Source organism: Oncorhynchus mykiss, chromosome 27, assembly GCF_013265735.2.
Source record: "Oncorhynchus mykiss isolate Arlee chromosome 27, USDA_OmykA_1.1, whole genome shotgun sequence".
Classification (NCBI taxonomy): domain Eukaryota; kingdom Metazoa; phylum Chordata; class Actinopteri; order Salmoniformes; family Salmonidae; genus Oncorhynchus; species Oncorhynchus mykiss.
In genome coordinates, this window is record NC_048591.1 from 33,371,212 (window position 1) to 33,399,126 (window position 27,915).

Consider the following 27,915-nt stretch of genomic DNA (forward strand, 5'->3'; position numbering starts at 1 on the left):
CTGGTCTACAGTAGCCTGATCTACACTAGAATAGTCTACGCTAGCCTGGTCTACACTAGCATATTCTATACTGGCCTCGTCTCTAGACATGGGGATTACCACATACCAACCATTGACATCTTGTCATTATATATATGGCACACATTCAGGCCTGTCAGTTGTGTTGCCGTTAAAAGGGATGATGTTGAGTTGTGAATATGTTTCCAGACATCTGACTGTGGTGGCTACTTTAATATGTTATAGTAGCAGAATGCAGCAGTGCTCTAAACCTGCAGGCACTGGGCTTACCCCTGACCTTTACAGCTCCAGGTTAGTGGAATTATAGATGGCTTGTCCCTCTGCCAGATATAATTGAATTACTCTCATGATGTGATTCATGGAATATTGCTGACCTATGGAATAATACCCAATTATGTTTTGTATTTGTAAGATTTGTTCGTGAAAGGCTACACATCTCAGATGTATACACATACTTACAGCCATTTAGCTAAATGCCAGACTGGTTTGAGTTGACTGTATGGATTATGACATATAGTGAAACGACAACTTGTATATCGGTCCAATTGTAGCATGTAATATATCATCAGGAGGAGTGTTGGTGTTAAATTGAACCTCTCCCTCTTTAGTTTTTCTCTAACATTCTCACTCACACTGCTACACAGAACTATTCACCAGGCTAAGACCTGAGAAAAAAGCTTGACAGGAGACATTCACACTGCTACACAGAACTATTCACCTGGCTAAGACCTGAGAAAAAAAGCTTGACAGGAGACATTCACACTGCTACACAGAACTACTGACCAGGCTAAGACCTGAGAAAAATGCTTGACAGGAGACATTCACACTGCTACACAGAACTATTCACCAGGCTAAGACCTGAGAAAAAAGCTTGACAGGAGACATTCACACTGCTACACAGAACTACTGACCAGGCTAAGACCTGAGAAAAAAGCTTGACAGGAGACATTCACACTGCTACACAGAACTACTGACCAGGCTAAGACCTGAGAAAAAAGCTTGACAGGAGACATTCACACTGCTACACAGAACTACTGACCTGGCTAAGACCTGAGAAAAACACTTGACAGGAGATGACCTTTTTCTTTGTTTTCTGACTTCTCCATCTTACAATTTCTGGATGAACCTTTCTGTGCCCCATTCTCTATCCTCTCTTATGCCTGTACAGGAATTCATTGTAGGGTTATTACATTACTCTCCAGAGAATCAAGTATAACATGAATGTGCAAGCTGCTAGTGAGCTGCTAGCAATACAATTTTAAGGACATTTCAACAATGATAGACATACAACGTTGCTTATGTCTATTTGTCACCACATTTATGACATTTTAGTCATTTAGCAGACGCTCTTATCCAGAGGGACTTACATGATCAATTAGGGTTAAGTGCCTTGCTCAAGGGCACATCAACAGATTTTTCACCTAGTCGGCTCGGGAATTAGAACCAGATCTCTAGGCCTCACTACAAGCCAGGTGTGTTTTCATCATAGTTTCTGAAGGCTGTTCATTGAGAGTAACGTGCAGATGAATGGCAGAGTTTGATAGAAACCCACCCAGAAATCCCTCCTGAGCTGTCACTCCAGTTGTGTTCAAGTCAATGCATAATCAAACAATGCCTCCATCACCCAAAAGTTTTGTCAAAGTATTCTATATTTATACAAAACCAGCCTAGTGGGACATTTTCTTGAAAAAAAACACAAAAAAACAACCTTTCAATAAAAGAAAATGGATGTTCAACGCCTCCTGCATATTTGGTGTGAGCAGCGGATTGTTCTAAGGCAACTTGAGAAGGTGGCTAAAAATGGCATCTCAGATGGCTGTGTGAACAGTAATGAAGTATGGTTGGGGATGGGAATGGGATGGGTTGTGAGCGGATGAAATTAGCTGTTATTTACCACCGCAGACTGCGGGCAACTCACTGATCACACACCTTTTAATTAAAACTTCTTGTGACTCCCCATCCCGGGTCCGGGAGCTTAATCAGCGCCTGACATGAATTAGCATAACGCAACGGACATAAATCTTCCTAGAAAATCTTCCTATTCATGAAAATCACAAGTGAAATATATTTGGAACACAGCTTAGCCTTTTGTTAATCACCCTGTCATCTCAGATTTTCAAAATATGCTTTACAGCCAAAGCTAGACAAGCATTTGTGTAAGTTTATGGATAGCCTAGCATAGCATTATGCCCTGCTAGCAGCAGGCAACCTTGTCACGAAAATCAGAAAAGCAATCAAATTGAATCGTTTACCTTTAATGAACTTCGGATGTTTTCACTCACGAGACTCCCAGGTAGATAGCCAAAGTTCATTTTTTCCCAAAATATTATTTTTGTAGGCGAAATAGCTCAGTTTGTTCTTCACGTTTGGCTGAGAAATCGAAGTCACGAAAACGGCGAAAAATATTCCAAATTAGCTCCATTATATCGACAGAAACATGGCAAACGTTGTTTATAATCAATCCTCAAGGTGTTTTTCTAATATCTATTCGATAATATATCCGTCGGGACAATTCGTTTTTCAGTAGGACCGATTGGAGTAATGGCTACCTCTGTATTTTACATGAGAATCTCTCTGGGAGCCATCATGTGACCACTTACGCAATGTAGCCGCCTACGGCTATTCTTCAACATAAATGCGTAAAACTACGTCACAATGCTGTAGACACCTTGGGGAATACGTAGAAAGCGTAAGCTGGTCGATAGGGCATTCACAGCTCAATAGGGACTCATTGGAACGCAACGCCTTCAAAATATGGGGCACTTCCGGACTGGATTTTTCTCAGGCTTTCGTCTGCAACATAAGTTCTGTTATACTCACAGACAATATCTTTATAGTTTTGGAAAAGTTAGAGTGTTTTCTATCCAAAGCTATTATATGCATATTATAGCATCTTGTCCTGACAAAATATCCCTTTTAAAATGGGAAAGTTTTTTTTCCAAAAATGAAAATACTGCCCCTAGAGTCGCAACAGGTTTTAAATCCACACACCCTTCTTTCCCATGACACAAGCGAGAGAGAACACACAGAAGACCTGAGCACAACATGCATCAGAAAATGTCACGAAGCCTGTATGTGTAAACATCCACAGACTCTTCATGCAGAGTGCAGTGGGTGTTTGAGTGTGAGGGTCATCTTAACAGCTTCTACCCCCAAGCCATAAGACTCCTGAATAGCTAATCAAAGGGCTACCTAGACCCCTCTTTTACGCTGCTAATGCTCTCTGTTTATAATCCTGTTAATAATCTAAGCATAGTCACTTTAACTCTACCTACAGTTGAATTTGGAAGTTTACATACACCTTAGCCAAGTACCTTTAAACTCAGTTTTTCACAATTCCTGACATTTAATCCTCGTAAAAATTCCCGCAACCAAGCCTTAACTTCCTGACTGATGTCTTGAGATGTTGCTTAAATATATCCACATAATTTTCCTTCCTCATGAGGCCATCTATTTTGTGAAGTGCACCAGTCCCTCCTGCACCCCCACAACATGATGCTGCCACCCCCGTGCTTCACGGTTGGGATGGTGTTCTTCGGCTTGCAAGCCTCCCCCATTTTCCTCCAAACATAACGATGGTCATTATGGCCAAACAGTTCTATTTTTGTTTCATCAGACCAGAGGACATTTCTCAAAAAGTACCATCTTTGTCCCCATGTGCAACGTACTTCGGTGCGAAAAGTGCAAATCAATCCCAGAAAAACAGCAAAGGACCTTGTGAAGATGCTGGAAGGAACAGGTACAAAAGTATCTATATCCACAGTAAAACTGGTCCAATATCGACATAACCTGAAAGGCTGCTCAGCAAGGAAGAAGCCACTGGTCCAAAACCACCATAAAAAAGCCAGACTACAGTTTGCAACTGCACATGATCAGACTTTTTTGAGAAATGTCCTCTGGTTGTAGTAGTTGTAGTAAATACAAGGCCACAAATATGGACCGCAATACAATAAACAATTACTCACAAACAAACATGGGGAAACAGAGGGTTGAATAATGAACAAGTCATTGGGGAATTGAAACCAGGTGTGTAAGACAAAGACAAAACAAATGGAACATTTCCGACTTCAACTGTACATATTGCCTCAATTACCTCGACTAACCGATGCCCCCGCACATTGACTCTGTAACAGGTACCCCCTGTATATAGCCTCGCTATTGTTATTTTACTGCTGCTGTTTTAATTGTTTTTATTTTATTTTCTATTTTCTATTTTTTACTTATCCATTTTTTACTTAATGCTTATTTTTTTAATGAAAACTTCTTAAGCATTGTTGGTTAAGGGCTTAACATTTGATTTGATTTGATAGGCCTAAACATATACTGGATTGTTTTGTTCATAAAAGGATTTCTGTTTGCTGTTGAAGTTCGATGTCTCTCTGGAGCTGTTGGGTTGTTGAAAACCTCGGCCTCTGCTTTCAATAAGCTCTTTTGTGGAAATGATTAATATTTGTATAAATACACCCACAAATCACCTGGTGAGCCACCCTTACAATTTAAACAGATGCCAATTCGCTTTTGGCGGGCTGGAGATTTATTGAGTCTAGCCTGTTAGACACAAAAAGTGGAGAGCAGAGTGCATGGTCAGACCTTGGATCAATGTTAGAGTGGTCAGTGAATAATCCCAGCTGTGATTACACTGCAGTTTGCAGGGCTGAGGGAGCGTACTGCTAGCCTCCCAATCCACCTGATCTCGCGAGCTTACATGGTTCGGCTCTACGGAAACATAGCGAGTGATAGCGCAGCGGTAATCAATCTGGTTTATACAAGGCTGTTCCCATGATCCCCAACACAATAGAGTCTGCAGGCTTCCTTGCATTTCCTTACTGCACATTTTCTGGAAACTTTGTATGGGCAGTGGTTGTGGCAGCTTGGTCTGATGGTATCTGAAATCTTAGAGAATGTGACAAACATGATGCATAACGGAAACATTTTATTCAGACATTTGATTCTTGGGCTAATTAATCTATCAAAGACAAAGGGATGAGGAGCTACAATGATGAATGCCGCTGTTCGAGAAGATGTTCTTGTTTCTCTCTGATTACCCTGTGCAGGCTGAGTAACCCATTTAAATAGCCTTATCTCGATACAGACAGAGTACATGTAAATGCTGTTGTAATGAGAAGTCAAAGAAAATGAGACATGCAACCAGCAGCATTACCATATAGATAACCAATAAGATACAAGCGAACGCGTGATCAATACATGTGTGTGTGTGTGTGTGTGTGTGTGGGTGGTTGTGTGTGTGAGCTAGTATGAGTTTGAGAGAGTGAGCGAGAGATAGCGAGGTAGTGAGAGCAAGAGAGAGAGAGAGAGATAGGAAGAGAGAAAGCGAGGCAGAGGGAGAGATACTCATGCAACACAATACATTTCAATGTGTTTCTGTGTGTTTCTGTTTTAACCAGTTTTCTTTGGGATGAATGTGATCCTGGGCAGACGGAACAGACCACGCTACTCTCTTGTACACTACTGCTCAGATGTATTGGTGGGTGCATTCAGTCATTTTGAGAAGCAGTTTCAAAAGAGTGATTAGCTCAACTTTCCAGTCGGCACCTTTTGGCTAAATTGTAGTGCATGTTTAAAGAGACAGATCCCCAGCCTGGACTGGGCCCCATAAAACACATCATCCTTTATACTGACACCACCGATCGCTGAGAGCTTGTCAAATTTTTCTCCAATCCATAAAATGCGCTCCGAGTGTTTTTTTATGTTTTACGTGTGAAGCTAGTGTTTCCAATGGCCTCCCATGGAAACATTATATTTAGACTTGTGGTGATCTGGGGACAGTGTATGGGAGCTGTTGCCCCATCATTTTTTACTACTATTTACTGTGTTTTCTGTTGTGTCTGTTTTGATTTGAGGGGATAATGAGGGAAAAGATCCTGAGGTATTATTATTCTGTTTTATTGGGATATTCTTTCCCCCCCCAGAACGAGTACTCTACACTAGATCACATGCTCAGGTCTGGTGTGTGTGTGTGTGTGTGTGTGTGTGTGTGTGTGTGTGTGTGTGTGTGTGTGGTGTGTGTGTGTGTGGTGTGTGTGGTTGTGTGTGGTGTGTGTGTGTGTGGTGTGTTTTAGTGTTTTAGTACTATATCTCTTGACACAATGATGAAAATAATCATGGCCTCTAAACCTTCAAGCTGCATACTGGACCCTATTCCAACTAAACTACTGAAAGAGCTGCTTCCTGTGCTTGGCCCTCCTATGTTGAACATAATAAACGGCTCTCTATCCACCGGATGTGTACCAAACTCACTAAAAGTGGCAGTAATAAAGCCTCTCTTGAAAAAGCCAAACCTTGACCCAGAAAATATAAAAAACTATCGGCCTATATCGAATCTTCCATTCCTCTCAAAAATTTTAGAAAAGGCTGTTGCGCAACAACTCACTGCCTTCCTGAAGACAAACAATGTATACGAAATGCTTCAGTCTGGTTTTAGACCCCATCATAGCACTGAGACGGCACTTGTGAAGGTGGTAAATGACATTTTAATGGCATCGGACCGAGGCTCTGCATCTGTCCTCGTGCTCCTAGACCTTAGTGCTGCTTTTGATACCATCGATCACCACATTCTTTTGGAGAGATTGGAAACCCAAATTGGTCTACACGGACAAGTTCTGGCCTGGTTTAGATCTTATCTGTCGGAAAGATATCAGTTTGTCTCTGTGAATGGTCTGTCCTCTGACAAATCAACTGTAAATTTCGGTGTTCCTCAAGGTTCCGTTTTAGGACCACTATTGTTTTCACTATATATTTTACCTCTTGGGGATGTTATTCGAAAACATAATGTTAACTTTCACTGCTATGCGGATGACACACAGCTGTACATTTCAATTAAACATGGTGAAGCCCCAAAATTGCCCTTGCTAGAAGAATGTGTTTCAGACATAAGGAAGTGGATGGCTGCAAACTTTCTACTTTTAAACTCGGACAAAACAGAGATGCTTGTTCTAGGTCCCAAGAAACAAAGAGATCTTCTGTTGAATCTGACAATTAATCTTAATGGTTGTACAGTCGTCTCAAATAAAACTGTGAAGGACCTCGGCGTTACTCTGGACCCTGATCTCTCTTTTGAAGAACATATCAAGACCATTTCAAGGACAGCTTTTTTCCATCTACGTAACATTGCAAAAATCAGGAACTTTCTGTCCAAAAATGATGCAGAAAAATTAATCCATGCTTTTGTCACTTCCAGGTTAGACTACTGCAATGCTCTACTCTCCGGCTACCCGGATAAAGCACTAAATAAACTTCAGTTAGTGCTAAATACGGCTGCTAGAATCCTGACTAGAACCAAAAAATTTGATCATATTACTCCAGTGCTAGCCTCTCTACACTGGCTTCCTGTCAAAGCAAGGGCTGATTTCAAGGTTTTACTGCTAACCTACAAAGCATTACATGGGCTTGCTCCTATCTATCTCTGTGATTTGGTCCTGCCGTACATACCTACACGTACGCTACGGTCACAAGACGCAGGCCTCCTAATTGTCCCTAGAATTTTTAAGCAAACAGCTGGAGGCAGGGCTTTCTCCTATAGAGCTCCATTTTTATGGAACGGTCTGCCTACCCATGTCAGAGACGCAAACTCGGTCTCAACCTTTAAGTCTCTACTGAAGACTCATCTCTTCAGTGGGTCATATGATTGAGTGTAGTCTGGCCCAGGAGTGGGAGGGTGAACGGAAAGGCTCTGGAGCAACGAACCACCCTTGCTGTCTCTGCCTGGCCGGTTCCCCTCTTTCCACTGGGATTCTCTGCCTCTAACCCTATTACAGGGGCTGAGTCACTGGCTTTACTGGGGCTCTCTCATGCCGTCCCAGGAGGGGGTGCGTCACCTGAGTGGGTTGAGTCACTGATGTGGTCATCCTGTCTGGGTTGGCGCCCCCCCCCCCCCCCCCTTAAGTTGTGCCGTGGCGGAGGTCTTTGTGGGCTATACTCAGCCTTGTCTCAGGATGGTATGTTGGTGGTTGAAGATATCCCTCTAGTGGTGTGGGGGCTGTGCTTTGGCAAAGTGGGTGGGGTTATATCCTTCCTGTTTGGCCCTGTCCGGGGGTGTCCTCGGAGTGGGCCACAGTGTCTCCTGACCCCTCCTGTCTCAGCCTCCAGTATTTATGCTGCAGTAGTTTATGTGTCGGGGGGCTAGGGTCAGTTTGTTATATCTGGAGTACTTCTCCTGTCCTATTCGGTGTCCTGTGTGAATCTAAGTGTGCGTTCTCTAATTCTCTCCTTCTCTCTTTCTCTCTCTCGGAGGACCTGAGCCCTAGGACCATGCCCCAGGACTACCTGACATGATGACTCCTTGCTGTCCCCAGTCCACCTGGCTGTGCTGCTGCTCCAGTTTCAACTGACCTGAGCCCTAGGACCATGCCCCAGGAATACCTGACATGATGACTCTTTGCTGTCCCCAGTCCACCTGACTGTGCTGCTGCTCCAGTTTCAACTATTCTGCCTTATTATTATTCGACCATGCTGGTCATTTATGAACATTTGAACATCTTGACCATGTTTTGTTATAATCTCCACCCGGCACAGCCAGAAGAGGACTGGCCACCCCACATAGCCTGGTTCCTCTCTAGGTTTCTTCCTAGGTTTTGGCCTTTCTAGGGAGTTTTTCCTAGCCACCGTGCTTCTTCACCTGCATTGCTTGCTGTTTGGGGTTTTAGGCTGGGTTTCTGTACAGCACTTTGAGATATCAGCTGATGTACGAAGGGCTATATAAAATAAATTTGAATTGAATTGAATTGGTGTGTGTGTGTGTGTTTCTGTGTGTGTGTGTGTGTGTGTGTGTTTCTGTGTGTGTGTGTGTGTGTGTGTGTGTGTGTGTGTGTGTGTGTGTGTGTGTGTGTGCGTGTGCGTGTGTGTGGTGTGTGTGTGTGTGTGTGTGTGTGTGTGTGTGTGTGTGTGTGTGTGTGTGTGTGTGTGTGTGTGTGGTGTGTGTGTGTGTGTGTGTGTGTGTGTGTGTGTGTGTGTGTTTATGTGTGTGTGTGTGTGTGTGTGTGTGTGTGTGTGTGTGTGTGTGTGTGTGTGTGTGTGTGTGTGTGTGTGTGTGTGTGTGTGTGTGTGGTGTGTGTGTGTGTGTGTGTTTCTGTGTGTGTGTGTGTGTGTGGTGTGTGTGGTGTGTGTGTGTGTGTGTGTGTGTGTGTGTGTGTGTGTGTGTGTGTGTGTGTGTGTTTCTGTGTGTGTGTGTGTGTGTGTGTGTGTGTTTCTGTGTGTGTGTGTGTGTGTGTGTGTGTGTGTGTGTGTGTGTGTGTGTGTGTGTGTGTGTGTGGTGTGTGTGTGTGTGTGTGTGTGTGTGTGTGTGTGTGTGTGTGTGTGTGAGAGAGAGAGAACAATATTCCCATGGATACAGAACCATTATTTAAGTGTGTATGGACAGTAGGTTCTCACCTCTAATTCCTCCATGCTCATCTGTCAGATAACAATACATTTAGTTTTTGTCAGGTAAGAAGGTTAGAAACATATATTTTCAGTTGCACATACCTGTCAAACACATTCCAATTATCTCTGATGGGGGACTCTCCCTGTCAAGTGGAAAGCTTTTTCTGCTTCGTTATGACCAATAATGTGATTGATTTCAACATTTTGCTCCTTCCATGGTGAAGACATAACAAGTATAATCAGATAGTTACATTTCAAGGATAGTATTGTGATATTTGTACAACTTTTTTTCACTTTGAAAGCAACATGCTCTCATTGTTTAGAATATAATGCATTTGAGAAAATCTATTTTCTGCGTCTGTTACAGAACATTAATTCAAAAGAAGAAAACTGTCTGTCTCACTGTAATAGAGGTGAGTGCCCTTGGATTTAAGACAATCACACCAAACTTTTCTGGAACACTGTCTGTAAGACTGGAGCTTGACACTGAGTTGAATAAAGAGAAAACAATATCTTCCTGTTGAAACAAATACATATTTTTTTAAACAACATCTCTCTGATGCCGAGGTTGTTTATCTACCCAATCCACTTTGTCGATTAGCAGACAATAAGATGCAGCCCAATTTACTTCTAATTAGGGATTTAATGTATGTTATGATATACATCACATTGGCCCAATCAGGAAGCTGGGGCCATACATCCTTTTAACTGATATGCGCCTCGCGCCACATGGGCTTACTACACTCCATCAGTATTCCAAAAATGATCTGGCGGTACAGTGAGGCGAGGAGAAAGTCATTTTTATTGGGGCCTACATCGGCTTTATGACGTGTGTGTGTGTGTGTGTTTGTACAAGGGCATTTGTGTGATTGTGTGTGTGTGCATCTGGCATTTGAGTGTGTGTGTGTTCGTGTGTGCTTGTGTGTGTATATGTGTCAAATAAAATAAAATAAAATTGTATTTGTCACATGCTTAGTAAACAATAGATGTGGACTAACCGTGAACTGCTTACTTACAGGCCCTTGTCAACAATGCAGAGAAAAATAAAATAGATCAAGTGTATAATAACACATGCAATCATAGATACACATGTAAAGATAACTTGGGTATATGCAAGTGGTGCCAGCAATATTTCCTCTAAACGGCGCACCTTTGTGGGCACGCAGCTCCCCTCGGACTGCAGCACAGAACAAGGAAGGTGACCAAGAACCCGATGGTCACTGACAGAGCTCCAGATTTCCTCTGTGGAGATGGGAAAACCTTCCAGAAGGACAACCATCTTTGCAGCACTCTACCAATCAGGACATTATGGTAGAGTTGCCAGACGGAAGCCACTCCTCAGTAAAATAAACATGATAGCACGCTTGGAGTTTGCCAAAAGCACCTAAAGGACTCTCAGACCACGAGATGAAAGATTCTCTGGTCTGATGAAACCAAGATTGAACTCTTTGGCCTGAATGCCAAGCATCACGTCTGGAGGAAACCTGGAACCATCTTTACGATGATGCATTGTGGTGGCAGCATTATGCTGTGGGGTTGCTTTTTCAGCGGCAGGGATTGGGAGACTAGTCAGGATCAAGGGAAAGAAGAACGGAGCAAAGTACATTGAGATCCTTGATGAAAACCTGCTCCAGAGCGCTCAGGTCCTCACACTGTGGTGAAGGTTCACCTTCAACAAGACAATGACCCTAAGCACAGAGCCAAGACAACGCAGGAGTGGCTTCGGGACAAGTCTCTGAATGTCCTTGAGTGGCCGGACTTGATCCCAATTGAACATACTCCCCAAATACAGGTGTGCCAAGCTTGTAGCTTCATACTCGAGAAGACTATGACTTGATGATAATTATTGTCTTTATTTAATCCATTTTAGAATAGGCTGTAACGTAACAAAATGTGGAAAAAGTCAAGGGGTCTGAATACTTTCTGAATGAACTGTATGCTTCTGTGCCATTCACTTTGAACTGGACTGTGTTCAGGCTACAGTATGAGCGTTCACGAGTAGATGGCTTGTTTTGAGATGAAAGTGAAGCTGCATGTAGCAGTGTGTGCATATTTGTTCATATTCTTTGCTAGTTAGGGAGTTATTAGCCCAGTTCTAGCTAATTTATAATCAACAATGGAGGAGTGGTTGCTCCCAACAGGAGCACAACGTGTGAATTTCTAGTTATTTTTGAAAAGCAAGTTAGGTACATTGGCTGTGACTGTAGGCTGAATGAAAGAACAGCTATTTCCACGTTAAAATGTTATGGGATGCATTTTTCTCCATTGTTTTGATGGTAGGCCACTCTGGTAGACCTTCAGTAGGATCAAATAGCCACTGTAGCCTACTTGGCCACTGTTAAAAGTGTAACTTAAAGCAGGTACAGCTTCAGTGTTCACAGTTCACAGCCAGTAGTTGCACAGAATTTTCACGACATTCAAGTTTGCAAGTTTGCAAGTTTGCACGCAGACCTGAAATTTGCTAAGTGCAAAAAATAATTAGAGGGAACATTGGGTGCCAGTACCGAGTCGGTGTGCAGGGGTACGAGGTAATTGAGGTAGATACTGTATGTACATACAATATAACTAGGAATAAAGTGACAGATGGTCAACATTAGCAGCAACGTACAGTATGAGATGAGTAAAAACAGTTATTGCAAAAAGGGTCAATGCAGATAGTCTAGGTAGCTATTTGGTTGACTATTTAGCTATGTACCACTCTTATGGCTTGGGGTAGAAGCTGTTCAGGGTCCTGCTGGTTCCAGACTTGCTACATCAGCCCCGCTTGCGATGTGGTAGCAGAGAGAAAACTTGGGGCTTCCTCTGACACCGCCTGGTAAAGAAGTCCCGGATGGCAGGGAGCTCGGCCCCAGTCATGTACCACCTTCTAGCCTCTTGTGGCTGGATGCCAAGCAGTACCATACCAAGTGGTCATGGATCCAGTCAAATGCTCTGAATGGTGCAGCTGTATAACTGTTTGAGTATCTGTGTGTCTGTGTGTGTTTGCCCGTGTGTGTGTGTGCTCTCGCGTGGGTGTTTCCATGTGTTTGTGTGTGCTGAGGGACTGCAGAGAACAGTGGTATGGTTGCTCATTATAAACCACACTTCTCCCATGATGCCTATATGCTTTCTGTTCATTGAATGGTAATGTGTTACCGGATGCATATGCCATCCTCTCCATCCTAAGTGTCTGTGTAAATGCGTTTAGCATGCTGTACAGTAGCTCAGCGCAGGTTATATGGATGTGTTGTTTGGATCCAATCTGCTGCTTCTGAATCAGTGCTGCTAATTTACACCTCCACATTATGTTTTCTGCTAAATGTGGCTTTGCCCTGTAAAATAGCACAGACTACATTTGTTTGTGTGTAGAAATGATAATGTATCAGTCTAATGCAATCAAAATGAATGTTATTTTAGCCCAGTGGATTGTTGACGAGGTACTCCTTTAAACTGTTGTAACCTCCAGCCAAGACACAATACGCAGGTAGGAATGAGAGGGAGGAGAGGGCAGACCTTGAGAAGAGTGGGGTTTTCTAATGGAGGATAACATGGTGGGGATGCTAAAAGAGTATAAATGAGAATAAAGTGGTCTGAAAAGCCATTGCCACCCTTTGCACCTCTCCACCAAAGCTTGATTGCGTTGTCTGGTCGTCAGGGTTGAGGCAGATAAAGTGAGTGTCGATCAATAACCATTTCTTATCCTCACCCTTCATCTGCTCTTTATCAAAGGGCCAAAGCCCCTCTTCACACACGATCCTGCCACAGATAACCAACCACCTGTTCTGTTTAGGTCCTGACTGGTTCTGGTTCCATCTCCTCTGTCTGTCTGTCTGTCTGTCTGTCTGTCTGTCTGTCTGTCTGTCTGTCTGTCTGTCTGTCTGTCTGTCTGTCTGTCTGTCTGTCTGTCTGTCTGTCTGTCTGTCTGTCTGTCTGTCTGTCTGTCTGTCTGTCTGTCTGTAACCACTACACCTCAAGTGCTGAGGATGTATCCCCCCTGCCTCTCCAGGACTTTATATAACGGGTTAGTCTGAAGTATGAACTCTGAACTTGGTCTTGCACCGCAGGCCGTTAAGCATCACAATGGAGAGGTGAGAATGCAAATGCAGTGTTATTGACATGACATCAGAGGGAGGTTGAAACAACACCTGCCTTGTATTTGGAAAGAGATGGAGAGACAAACAGAGAGCAGAATGAGAGAGACTGTAGATGGAGACAGACGGTGTGATAAGGTACCCCTGCCTTCTCTCTGAATAACCCCTTGGCTGCTAATGCATTCTTGTTTAAAAGTTTTACCAAATTGGCTCATTAGCCTGTTTAAATGATTAAAACCCCTGAAGAACAAAGCGAAACAGCTTCCATTAGGCTCTATGGAGGCTGCACGCAACAAACTCTCCTGTTGCCATGTTCATTATGCCTTATTTACTTAACAAGTGGTGCTTTTTTTCTGTTGGCATAATTAAACAGGCTTTCGTGACCCCCCACCCATCTCCACCCCTCCTCCCTCACAGCATCGGCTGAACCGGGGACCCTGTTAGTATGCGTGTGACTCCTCCACCCAGCGTTTCCCTTTTAAGTGAAGGATACGGATGGGGGAAGAACAAGTCATGACCTTCACACAGAGTTGACACCACAAAGCTGCTGAACTAGAAGGTTGGATTCTCCAGCTGACTAGATCATTTGTCATCAGATGTTGTAGTAGAGATCTTTTTTAAAGAAAAAATATCTCCTTGTGATTGACCTGAATAAGGGAGGTACATCCTCAGATTCTTTTAATTTAAATTTTTAATTTATTTAACTAGGCAAGTCAGTTAATTAAGAACAAATTCTTATTTTCAATGACGGCCTAGGAACAGTGGGTTAACTGACTTGTTCAGGGGCAGAACAACAGATTTTTACCTTGTCAGCTCGGGGATTCGATCTTGCAACCTTTCGGTTACAAGTCCAACGCTCTAACCATTGATGTCAGGGCAAGAGTAGAGCATTGGTCTGTGATGGGATTTCTCTTAAATCCCTTCTTGAGCAGGTACATTATTTCTGATCCATCATCAGAATAGTAATTGGAAACCCCTACCTCCATATTCAGTAATAATATTCTACATCTCCTGCAGCCACTGTAGTATATAGAAGTTGGCCATATCTGCTGCATGCTGTGTGAACTGGATAACCTGTAGCCAAGTGTAATTGTTTGATTGAAATATTTAATCCTGGGAAAGCAGTCACATGGATCGACTATCAGTTAAACCTGCTTTCCCTCCTGATGGATCAATAGCTAATACCTCTGTCTTTACCTCCTCATGGATCAATAGGTAATACCTCTATCTTTACCTACTCCTGGATGGATCAATAGCTGGACCCTCTGTCTTTACCTCCTCATGGATCAATAGCTGGACCATCTGTCTTTACCTCCTCATGGATCAATAGATGGACAGTGTCTGGGGAGGTGAACTCCCTGAGGAGGAGCAGCAGCAGGGACTGAATGGTACTGGTCTGCTCTGGTCTGGACTGCTCTGGTCTGGTCTGGTTTGGTCTGGCCTGGACTGGTCTGGACTTGTCTGGTCTAGTCTGGTCTTGATTGTTCTGCTCTGGTCTGCTCTGGTCTGATTTGATCTGTCTGCTCTATTTGGGTCTCCCACGGAGGTATGGAGGAGACTCTGTCCTCCAATCAATCAATCCATGTCTAGAAAGACCCTTATTCACAAGTATCCAAGCCCCAGCCACATCCAAGCCCCAGCCACATCCAAGCCCCAGCCACATCCAAGCCCCAGCCACATCCAAGCCCCAGCCCTCAGCTTGCCTGAACTTGTGTGGAGGCGTGAGGTGTGTTGACATTTTTCTTCATCTCTTGATTATTTGCCTGGTGAAATCAAAACATATACCAAGCTCTATTTATCTCTATAGCCCAAGGTAATGTGAAACATGGAGGCATTTTTCCTGAAGGGGTAAATAGTAATTGAATGTGAGAATATATGTTTTAACTGACAAATCTTCCTGTGAGATGTATGTGATAATATGTTCTGCTGTGTGTGACTCAGGGGAGGTGGATGAAACCCTCCCTGTATATAGTATTCTACTCTACAGAGGTTCAAATAGCACATTAATCTGTCCCCTCCCTTTGCCTCCACCCTGATGGCTTCTAAAATGGGAACAGGGGGGACATTACATCTAAGCTGGGGCACCTGAGCTGGAGATACAGAGAGCTCCTGTGCTAGATTGCTAGTGCCCTCAGCCTGTCAAAAAAGCACCTGCTTGTGGCTTGATGTTAATTTTTTTGGACATGGTTTATAATTTAATTCCACTGCAGAATTAACTTCCATTACGAGAAACTATCAGCTGGGTAGATGGGGATTGGTGCATGCCCATCCCAGGTGAATGGTAAACATTTCACACTCCCCATATAAATAGATGAGGCACATGGATTTTTGTGTGCGCTGTGGAAAACGGAATTGAAAACACAATCTAGAGTTAAGGAACATTTATGACCAGTATAGAATTCAGTGGATTTCTTCTGCATTATATTCTCTTCCTCGTTTCCCCCTGCCTGGTAACACTATGCTCTGACTTGTAGGATGCGTTTGACTTTATCTCCGAGGTGGGTGGCGTTGTTGTGAGAGGGTAGCTTCCTGCTGGGGCTGTTTGAAGGGCTTACGTCTGTCTAATTATATTACATTCTGTTCTGCATATCAAACTGTACAGGCATCCAATGAATTATGGAAATGTCAGATTGAACACAAATTGGCTGCAGCTACGGTGATGGCAGAGGAGGCTGGTGAGGAGAGGACGGCTCATAATCATGAATGGAATTAATGGAATGGTATCAAACACATGGAAAACCAGGTGTTTGTGTTTGATACTATTCAATTTATTCCGTTCCACCCATTACTATGAGCCCATCCTCCCCATTTAAATTGCAACCAGCCACCATTGAATCCAAATTAATATATGTTTTACTTTTAATCAACGATCTTCAAACAAGATTGAATGAATTGACTCACCGTGCACCTGGGTAATTTGTCTTCATTTACAAATGTGATGAAATATTGGTAAAACATTTTTTAACCACAATGGCTTGTGTCTGTTGAAGCGATATACAGAATGTTGTAGTAGAAAAGGAGACTGGGATGGGTCGTTACATTTTGTGTTGGTGGTGTGTGGGGTGTGTGTGGGGTGTGAAACGATCAGAGAGTATTGTTCCTGTGCCATGTTAAATGCAATCCCTGGTTGAGTGGGATTGGCTAGAGCTTGGCGTGAGGTGAGACGACAGCATCGTATAAGCCATTAGGAACAGAGGTGTAGGCTAAGGGAGCCAGAGAGTCTGGAATCGGCTCAGAGGCCCCCTGATCGCGCTTGATAATCATGTTATTCAGAGTACGAGGACATGGTGATGACTGTGGTTCCTGCTCCTCTAGAACTGCCTGATGGGGAGAAAGAGCACACCACAGGAAGAGCTTATGTGGCAGGAGCTGCTCTCTGTTAAGCCAGAGAGAGGGGAGGAGAAGAAAGGAGAGGAGAGGACAGGACAGGACAGGAGAGGAGGGCGGAGGATAGGCGAGGAGAGGAGAGGGGTGGGGTGGGGAGGATAGGACAGGGGAGGAGAAGACGGGGGAGAAGAGGAGATGAGAGGAAGAGCGGCAGGTAGATGGATACCTCTGACACACATTTTCTCTCTTTATCCCAATGGTGCATATCCTTTCCTTAGCACTGGGGAGGTGGTGAAGAGCAGAGAGTGCAGTGTACAGTTAAACTATAGTCCACAGAATTGAGTAAAACTTTGCTTTGATTACACCTTGACTACTAGGGGCACAAACATTACTCACTCAATATATGTGATATATGTCAGTTTAATTGTAATATTCCATCGGTTGATTTAGTTTTCTCCAAAACAAGTTCTGTTCCATGTTTGTGTAGCCGACATCCAAGGATTGTGCAGATTAGGACAGATGGGAGATGCCCTGAATGCTCAAGGAATGTTGCTTCTGGTTTCTGTCCTTCTGGACATGCTTTTCCCCTGCATCTCCTCACTCTCTTGGCTTGTTTTGATTCCACAGACAAGATTTCTTATGTGAGACTGAAGCCAGCTTAACAGAGCTAAAGGTCTTCTCAAGTAATATTTCCCCTGTGTACTCGTTTAAAACGTCCTTCTGAGCTCAGTCCTCAAGGACAAAGAGGGTGGCGGTATGCATGACGTGTAGCTCATTTGTTTCAGAGAGTGGTACCATGCAGTGTGAGTATGATCATGACAGTCCCAAAGTCCCATCAGCATCAGTGAGAAGTTAAACTCTCTAACATTCTCCCACTAACCAGCTGTCACTGCAACAGTAGAATACCATTACCATGTTTTTGGTTTAAAAACACCACTCAATCTCTACAGCATAGCTATATAGAATACATCCAGGGTGTGTAACGACATGAACTGACAAAGTGTGTGGACGAAACATGGTTTATCACTGGTTTTCCCAGCCAGATGTAGTTCACTGAATCAACACCTGTACTCTTTGACAAGACAATACCAGGGTTTTATTTATTCTCCGTCAACCCCATTGTGCGTCATTGCATTCTCTGTATTATCATTAGCAGGTTGCAGATGTAGGCGCTTGTCCTTCGGATATCACCATGGATTCAGCAGCTGACTCTTCAGTTTTCTGTTCCATTCCAGGCACACCCAGTGAATGTAAATGGTTCTGAACTATGAATGGCTCTCAGGATCTGACACACTGCACAACCATCCACAGCACTGCAGCGGGAAACACAGGGCCACCGCCATGACGATTACACTGTTCTGGGTTTACATTATTGGCATTGAATTAACAGCATCCCAGCTGTTTGCGCTTTGCACTTCTTATACAAATGCCCCTATTTAATGATTTCATTTCAATACCTGTTCTGTTGATTGTTAGGCTTTAATAGTGTATTATACTCCTACACATCTCATCAGTAGATTCCTTTTTTGAGAGTCATTCATCATGTTAACCTGCCATCTAGACAGGGACCTTGAACATAATTATACCACAATACAATCAAGCATAATTGTAATGAAATATCTGCCCATCTAAAAACGATGCAGAAATGACCCCCTATTTAATTAAATCAATTTGGAATGGACTACCATCCCAGTAATGACTACTACTACCCTTATTAACAATATATACATAGAGAAGAAGAATAGGCCCTTGGAGGAGTGTGTAGCTGTGCATTGTGGGATGATGAGTATGTGGGGATAATTAGGACTGATTGGCGTTCTCCATTCCCCCTGGACTTGACCCCACTCCCACACTGGTCAGCACACTCAGCCCAGACAGGCATGTTAATATGCAGGGGAGGGAAGGTTAGCCGGCAGGGCCCTACATGTCAACACAATCCATTTTAAAACAGCCAGCCTTAAAGTGATTGACAGAATGGGGAGGTCTTATCCTTAGTTATTCTTCTAGAAATACGAGAGATTGTTAAAAAATGCTGAGTGCGAAATGGCTTCATATTCAATCTACAAACAGAGGGAGAGAAGAGATGGGAAGACCAATGCATGAATTGATGGACTTGTCCAAAGCCATGATGGAAATACATAAATGCATCAATAGAGACATTACATTTTGTGGCCAAATGGAATATTTTATCATTGCATGATTTGACTTTTCAGCAGAAGGCAAGTTAAAAGCTAGCACGTTCATCAAAAAAGTATTTTCCACCCAGAAGGCTACATACAGTATAAAGCATATTTTACTGAATAGTCCAAATGTGGCAGTTATTATAATTAGATCACTTTATGCTTAAGCTGAACTCTCCTTCATAATTGACAATGACCAGGATCTTGATGAAACCATATTTTGCCTATTTCCTCCCAAATACCTAGATTTCTACCTGGGGGAATCTGGTAATTTGTTTGCTGAAAATGTGTGCAAGCATGCCTGAAAGTGGACACAAGTGTGTGTTTCTGTTTTAAACATGCTTGTAGTTATAATCCTGAGGTCATGTGGATTTTCATCTTGAACTGGTTATGAGTTTTGTATATAAATGACTCATACATTCTAAATATTTTCTGGGATTAGTTAGAAAAAAGGAAATGGTCAAACTATCATTACATGGGTGAACTAACACGTATTTGGCCCATCCTGCTCCCCGCATCCTTCCATTCCGATTTGATCAAACAGGAGGTTGCCACGAGAAACAACAAGATGATGACACAGTTAGTTCCTTATTGCAAATTTGCAGTTTATGTGACTGACACAGAGAGCTCTTCGAGTAGTGTACAAGCAGGGAAAAAACAGTTAATGTTTGTTCATGTTTGATTTGATGTTATTACTCAAGTCACGTCGACACAACATAGAGAATCTTAGAAGACAGGCGAGAACAGCCATGACTAATGCTAGTTTCTGGTCTTGATTAGGCTACTGCAGGTTCACATTAGCCTAGGCCTATCACAGACCTTATTATCACAGCCCAGGAATAGCCTACCACGGAGAATGGATTGGAGCTTGAAATTCTCGTTCCCCATGTTGAACATCCACTATGGGTTAATTTAGACAAGTCAACATTCAGAATGTACATTCATTTCACCCACTGCAGTCAGATCAACTCGGACTCACGGGTTTACTCCTCATGTGGCAGAGAATCATTTAGCGCAGCTTTAGGACCCAGGGAGTCTGGCTGGCTACCCGTTCCGCTGCAGGAGAAGAGAAGAGGCATGGACAGAGTTGTATGCGCTGCTGTTCCATCTCTGATTTAACTGTTCAATAGATAACGGTCTAGGATTCCCATCTTCTCGAGGATTAGGCTTCTCCAAATAACTGATTTGATTCCAGTATCCGCTCCTTTGTTTTTACAAGCAGAGAAGAAGTACCGATATCCGCTCAACTCGTCCAGTTGGCAGTTATAGTTTTAATTTGCTATTCTATGGTGTTTGCGCTGCGAGGTAACGTGGGCTACACAGGAAAGTTTCTCACATTTTCATATGAGCATGGACCTATTCTTCTTTTGATTTAGACAAGCACACAGACCAGTTAATACCACAGAAATTGGAAAACTTGGTAAGTTGTCATTTATTTGTGAGTTTTACGTGTGTGCTGCACTGTTGGTTTGCTCACAGTATGAGAGATGCAGCTAGTGATGCATTCGTTCCTCATTTGTAGCTCGGCTATGTAGCCTGTCTGGGCAATGTTTTAATGGTGTTTGTTTTCACACATTAGTGTTCTTTCCAAAACGGAACATTTCAGTACATTTAAGGTATATTCCTAATTAGACGATCTTTTTAAACTATTTTTTTTTAAGAATCAAAAGAAAGCACACCGCAACCATAAGCCTGTCAGTTATTGGCTACTTCACTGTGTCCCAAAAGGAACTGTAGCCTAGGCAAATGTACATAGGCCTACATACATATTGGTTAAAACATATTCAGGTGTGGACACCGTTTTAACAGCAGCTTGAGATGCATACTGTTCTGGAGCCTCATCATGGCTGTACGGATGCATCCTCTGGCCTTTTGTTTTCATTTCAAACTTTAATTGTTGTGAAATCTGGTACACCCAGCACATGTTTTGTAGTAGTCATTGGTGCCAATGTCATTTATTGTGCGTGTAAAGTTTCCCACTTGTTGTCAATCTTGTGAAATCTTACATCACTGTGTATAAATGGTGAATGTAAACCATGATTGATCATTCTTAGTGAAGCCAGCACGAGCTGGCATAAAAACACAGAGTTGGCATCTTTCTATCCTCCGCAGTCCGTGTGCCCATGGTAGCCTATATGATGCCTCTGCATGTAAACGAGGATGTATACTAGAATGTCCATTTGAACCAAATACAAATAGCCATCGTCGTTTAAAGTGTAAGGAGTTGAGCTGTCCGCTCGGTGAGGTGCTGAAAGTTTCTTCAACTGTCCGCTTGGAGTGTCTTGTCATGAAAGGGAATGAAGTATGACTGACTGTCATTGTAGCAAAGACGCAGGTCTATTTGGACAACTCATTTCCAGCTTTATCTTTATCTTTAAGATTCTCTCGTGTATTTAATGGATTTGGTATGTTTCATTTTGCGTATGACTATGTCCTTAGACACATATTTTCCAATAAAGATATCCAAATATTGAGTCACTTCTTATATAAAAATATACCGGGGGGATGTATATTACTCTGTGCCTGTATTATGCAAATATGTGTATTGCTTTATTTAAAATGTCTACATGTCATATGCATTTAATTCATGCATTTTTCATTGCACGTTGGTGATTTGCAATTACCATATCCCAACAATGTAGCTTGCTGCGTTGAAAGTCATGGATCATACAGGGTATTGCATTGGGGACTATGAGACAATCAATACATTGAGCTACTACAGAAGGCTTTGAATTTCACATGCATACAGTAAGAATGACCTTACTTAGATGTGTCTACCATTATAACCATAGCCTATATAGCATCTTTATGTGGTTGCTTTGCAGGTCATCAATGTGTGGTTTGTTTTGAGTGCAATGTACAATATAAGATGTATTTGATTGTGTATACTCTAGAACTCCATAGCATTGAGTATCACCGAGCAATGAGTTTTGTTGATGTACACTGAACAAAAATATAAACGCAACATGCAACAATTTCAAAGACTTTACTGTGTTACAGTTCATATAAGTCAATTGAAATAAATCTATGGATTTCACATGAATACAGACGCATATGTTGGTCACAGATGCATGACAATGGACCTCAGGATCTCATCACAGTATTTCTGTTAATTCATATTGCCATCGATAAAATGCAACTGTGTTCATTGTCCGTAGCTTATGCCTGCCCATACCATAAACCCACCGCCAACATTGGGGCGCTCTGTTCACAACGTTGACATCAGCAAACCGCACGCCCACACAACACCATACACACTGTCTGCCATCTGCCTGGTACAGTTGAAACCAGGATTCATCCGTGAAGAGCATACTTCACCAGCATGCCAGTGGCCATCGAAGGAGAGAATTTGCCCACTGAAGTCGGTTACGATACTGAACTGCAGTCAGGTCAAGACCCTGGGGAGGAGGACGAGCTCGCAGATGAGCGTCCCTGAGATGGTTTCTGTCAGTTGGTGCAGAAATTCTTTGGTTTTGCAAATCCAAAGTTTTATCAGCTGTCTGGGTGGCTGGTCTTAGACGATCCTGCAGATGAAAATTCAGATATGGAGGTCCTGGGTTGGCGTGGTTACATGTGGTCTGCGGTTGTGAGCCCAGTTGGACGCACTGCCAAATTCTCTAAAACGACGTTGGAGGCGTCTTATGGTAGAGAAAATAACATTACATTTTCTGTCAACTGCTCTTGTGGACATTCCTGCAGTCAGCATGCCAATTGCACACTCCCTCAAAACTTGAGACATCTGTGGCATTGTGTTGTGTGACAAAACTGCACATTTTAGAGTAGCCTTTTATTGTCCCCAGCTCAAAGTTCACCTGTGTAATGATCATACTGTTTAATAAGCTTATTGATATGCCACACCTGTCAGGTGGATAGATGATTTTGGGTTTGGAGAAACACATTTGTGCACAAAATTTGAGAGAAATAAGCTTGTGGGACATTTCCGGCATCTTTTATTTCAGCTCATGAAACATGGGACCAACACTTTACATGTTGCGTTTATATTTTTGTTCAGTATATACAGTACCAGTCAAAAGTTTGGACACACCTACTCATTGAAGGGGTTTTCTTTATTTTTTCTATTTTCTAAATGATAGAATAATAGTGAGGTCATCAAAACTATGAAATAACACATAATAGCACATAAAACAAGTCAAAATATATGTTATATTTGAGATTCTTCAAGCCACCCTTTGCCTTGATGACAACTTTGCACACTCTTGGCATTCCCTCAACCAGAAAAACCCTTGAATGAATAGGTGTGTTCAAACTTTTGACTGGTACTGTATGTCATCTGAGCAAGGGCAGATCATTTCTCTGTGTCTTTCTGTCAAGTAATGCTCAACACTAAGTTCCAGAGCAGCCAATTCTACTGTGACATATTTCTCTTCCCTCAGGGAACCTTGCAATTGCAGTTACATCAAAAGATATACAGTGCATTCGGAAAGTATTCAGACCCCTTGACCTTTTCCACATTTTGTTAGGTTTATGACCCCCATTAATACCTTTACCCCTTTCTCTCTCTCTACTTTATAGAGTTGACTCTTGGAAAGCCTTTGTTAACATAGAGTCTGGTAACATCAGAAGGTGGGAAACGCAACCATATTTCGGTAATCAAACCAGTTGAAAATATGTGTTGGTAATTAAAACCTCTCTAGGCTAGTGTCCCACCTAACCAACATCCAGTGAGATTGCAGAGCGCCAAATTCAAATACAGAAATAGTAATTATAAAAATTCAGAAAACGAAACATATTTTACATAGGTTTAAAGATTAACTTCTTGTGAATCAAACCACGGTGTCAGATTTAAAAAATGCTTTACGGCGAAAGCATACCTTGCGATTATTTGAGAACATAGCCCAGCAGACAAATCATTACAAACAGTAGCCAGCCAAGTAGAAGAGTTACACAAGTCAGAAATAGAGATACAATTAATCCCTTACCTTTGATGATCTTCATATGGTTGCACTCAGAAGACGTTCATTTACTCAATAAATGTTCCTTTTGTTCGATAAAGTCTCTTTATATCCAAAAACCTCAGTTTTGTTCGCGCGTTTTCTTCAGTAATCCACAGGCTCAAACGCAGTCAAAACAGGCAGACAAAAAAATCTAAATTGTATCCGTAAAGTTCATAGAAGCATGTCAAACAATGTTTATATTCAATCCTCAGGTTGTTTTTAGCCTAAATGATCTATAATATTTAAACCGGGCAATAACGTTGTCAATATAAAAGGTAAACAAGAAAGGCACTCTCTCTGGATTGCGCATGAAAAAGCTCTGTGACACGTCAGTGTCCACTCATTCAGACTAGTCTTATTCCCTCATTTATCAGAATACAAGCCTGAAACAATTTCTAAAGACTGTTGACATCTAGTGGAAGGCATATAGGAACTGCAATTTGATAGAAAACTACAAAAAAAAAAAACTTCCTGAATGGATTTTTCTCAGGTTTTTGCCTGTCAAATTATTTCTGTTATACTCACAGACTCTATTGTAACAGTTTTGGAAATGTTAGAGTGTTTTCTATCCCAATCTACCAGTTAAATGCATATCATATCTTTTGGGCCCGAGTGGCAGGCCGTTTCATTTGGGTATGCTTTTTATCCAAAATTCCAAATGCTGCCCCTTACCCTAGAAAAGTTAATGAATATGATGTCAGGTCAGTTGTTGTCTGAGACATTACTACTAATGATAGTATGACATAAACTGTATTTTGGAAAGTCTACACATTCTAGTTATCAGATTCACATGGAATTGTTGTGTAATTTAAATGTTTAAATATGATACTATTTGTGAAAATATTAAATATAATTTTAGCTTCTTAATGAGAGAACGGTATGTCATAGAGTAAACTCTGCTCACTCAGAGGCCCCGCCCAAGTTAACAGACATTGTTTGTAAACTATGAAACACGCCCTTCTCTTCACCACGATATAAACCCGTTGACGAAAATGAAACTTTGTGTTCCGAGGACGGGAGGACGACGGTCAAAACGCTGAAAGGGCTAAGATAAGAACCTAACGAAATTAGCATCGAATTTCAACGATGACGATCGACATGCCGAAAGGATGAATTTCGACTATACCAGCCAGAATATAGCATGAGCATATAGCATGGCAACTTGGTATGAACTTCGAACTCTTATTCACTAAAGAAGTGATACCTCCTAGCCGATTGAGTTAGCCGCAGCAACTGTAAGGAGAGGACAGACAAAGTAACTGTTCTACCACACGATGACGGTACTACAAAGTATTAGTTCTACCACAAGAGATCCATGCTGGACAAACCGGCCTTCTATCTACGACCAACCGGCCTTCTATCTACAACCAAAGTGCAGCTCAGAGTAAATATTTATTGCATTTTCCTTTTCCAAATGGGAGGTTATTTAGAATGCTGTATTTACAATAGCATAGCTGCCTACGGCCCGATAGAGACATAACATCTATTTGTTCCTCAGTCTTCCCGCTCTTTCATTAAAACCCAACCCCCTTTCGTTGTGTAACCAGCCATCAGATCTGTTCAGTCTGCTAGGGACGTTTTCCTTTATGACATAATTTGTAATCAATGTATGATCCATTCTGTGTAGATGTAATTCTGTGTGATTATTTAGGTATTTAGTAAATAAATAATTAAACCAAATTTTGTATTGCTGATTCAACTTGTTAAACCAGGGTTCGTGAAGATAACTAAGAATTTACAACTTTCAGATGAGACTGAATAAGGTGATGATTAAATATTGAAGATAACCAAGATTACCAGGTCTTTAAGAGTTTATTTGGAAGATAACAGCTCTATAAACATTATTTCGTGGTGCCCTGACTTTCTAGTTAATTACATTTACACGATTAGCTTAATCAGGTAATATTAATTACAGAGAAAGTATTTTATAGAATAGCATGTCATATCACTTAATCCGGCATAGCCAAAGACACGACACAGCCTTATTCTAAAATGGATTAAATTCATATTTTTCCTCATCACACTACCCTATTTTGACAACGCGAAAACAGATTTTTAGACATTTTTGCAAATGTATATTATAAAAAACAGAAATACCTTATTTACATATGTATTCAGATCCTTTGCTATGAGACTTGAAATTGAGATCAGGTGCATCCTGTTTCCATTGATCATTCTTGACATGTTTGATTCGAGTCCACCTGTGGTAATTCAATTGATTGGACATGATTTGGAAAGGCACACACCTGTCTATATAAGGTCCCACAGTTGAAAGTGCATCTCTCAGCAGAAACCAAGTAATTTTCTGTAGAGCTCTGAAACAAGAATGTGTCGAGGCACAGATTTTTATTTTTATTTATTTCACCTTTATTTAACCAGGTAGGACAGTTGAGAACAAGTTCCTATTTACAATTGCGACCTGGCCTAGATAAAGCAAAGCAGTGTGACAAAATCAAACAACAAAGAGTTACACATAAACAAACATATAGTCAATCACACAATATAAAAAATATATGTACAGTGCAAATGTAGAAGAGTAGAGAGGTAGGCAATAAATAGGCCACGGAGGCAAAATAATTACAATTTAGCATTAACACTGGAGTGATGGATGTGCAGATGATGATGTGCAAGTAGAGATACTGGGGTGCAAAAGAGTAAGAGGATAAGTAACAATATGGGGATGAGGTAGTTGGGTGTGCTACTCTGTGCTGCTCTGACAGCTGATGGTTAAAGTTAGAGAGGGAGATATAAGACTCCATCTTCAGAGATTTTTGCAATTCGTTCCAGTCTTTGGCATCAGATAACTGGAAGGGAAGTCGGCCAAAGGAAGTGTTGGCTTTGGGGATGACCAGTGAAATATACCTGCTGGAGTGCTTGCGGGGCATTACCTAGCATAGACTTATAGATGACCTAGAGCCAGTGGGTTTGGAGGCGAATATGAAGCGGGGGCCAGCCAACGAGAGCGTACAGGTCGCAAGGGTGGGTAGTATATGGGGCTTTAGTAACAAAACGGATGGCACTGTGATAGACTACATCCAAATTGCTGAGTAGAGTGTTGGAGGCTATTTTGTAAATGACATCGCCGAAGTCAAGGATCGGTAGGATAGTCAGTTTTACGAGGGTATGTTTGGCAGCATGAGTGAAGGAGGCTTTGTTGTGAAATAGGAAGACGATTCTAGATTTAATTTTGGATTGGAGATGCTTAATGTGAGTCTGGAAGGAGAGTTTACAGTCTAGCCAGATACCTAGGTATTTGTAGTTGTCCACATATTCTAAGTCAGAACCGTCCAGAGTAGTGATGCTAGTCGGGTGGGAGAGTGCGGGCGGCAATCGGTTGAAGAGCATGCACTTAGTTGTACTTGCATTTAAAAGCAGTTGGAGGCCTCAGAAGGAGTGTTGTATAGCATTGAAGCTTGTTTGGATGTTTGTTAGCACAGTGTCCAAAGAAGGGCCAGAATTATACAGAATGGTGTCGTCTGCATAGAGGTGGATCAGAGAATCACCCGCAGCAAGAGCGACATCATTGATATATACAGAGAAAAGAGTCGGCCCAAGAATAGAACCCTCTGGCACCCCCATAGAGACCGCAAGAGGTCTGGACAACGAGCCCTCCGATTTGACATACTGAACTCTATCTGAGAAGTAGTTGGTGAACCAGGCAAGGCAGTCATTTGAAAAGCCAAGGCTTTTGAGTCTGCCGATGAGAGTGCAGTGATTGGCAGACTCTAAATCCTTGGCCAGCTCGATGAAGACGTCTGCAAAGTACTGTCTTTTATCAATGGCGGTTATGATATCGTTTAGGATCTTGAGCGTGGCTGAGGTGCAATCATGACCAACTCGGAAACCAGATTGCATTGTGGAGAAGGTACGATGGGATTCGAAATGTTTGGTGATCTGTTTGTTAACTTCACTTTCAAAGATTTTAGAAAGGCAAGGCAGGATGGATATAGGTCTATAACAGTTTTGGTCTAGAGTGTCTCCCCCTTT

General features: G+C 42.1%; 1 protein-coding gene across 1 annotated transcript in view; it reads left to right on the plus strand.

The window, feature by feature from the left end:
• Positions 1–19,980: 19,980 nt before the first annotated feature.
• The window catches only part of robo1 (roundabout, axon guidance receptor, homolog 1 (Drosophila)), a 544,530-nt gene continuing 536,595 nt past the window's right edge, over positions 19,981–27,915 (plus strand). The window contains exon 1 of the mRNA XM_036964909.1: positions 19,981–20,393. The gene's annotated coding sequence lies outside the window, so the exon portion shown is untranslated. The remainder of the gene's footprint in view (positions 20,394–27,915) is intronic.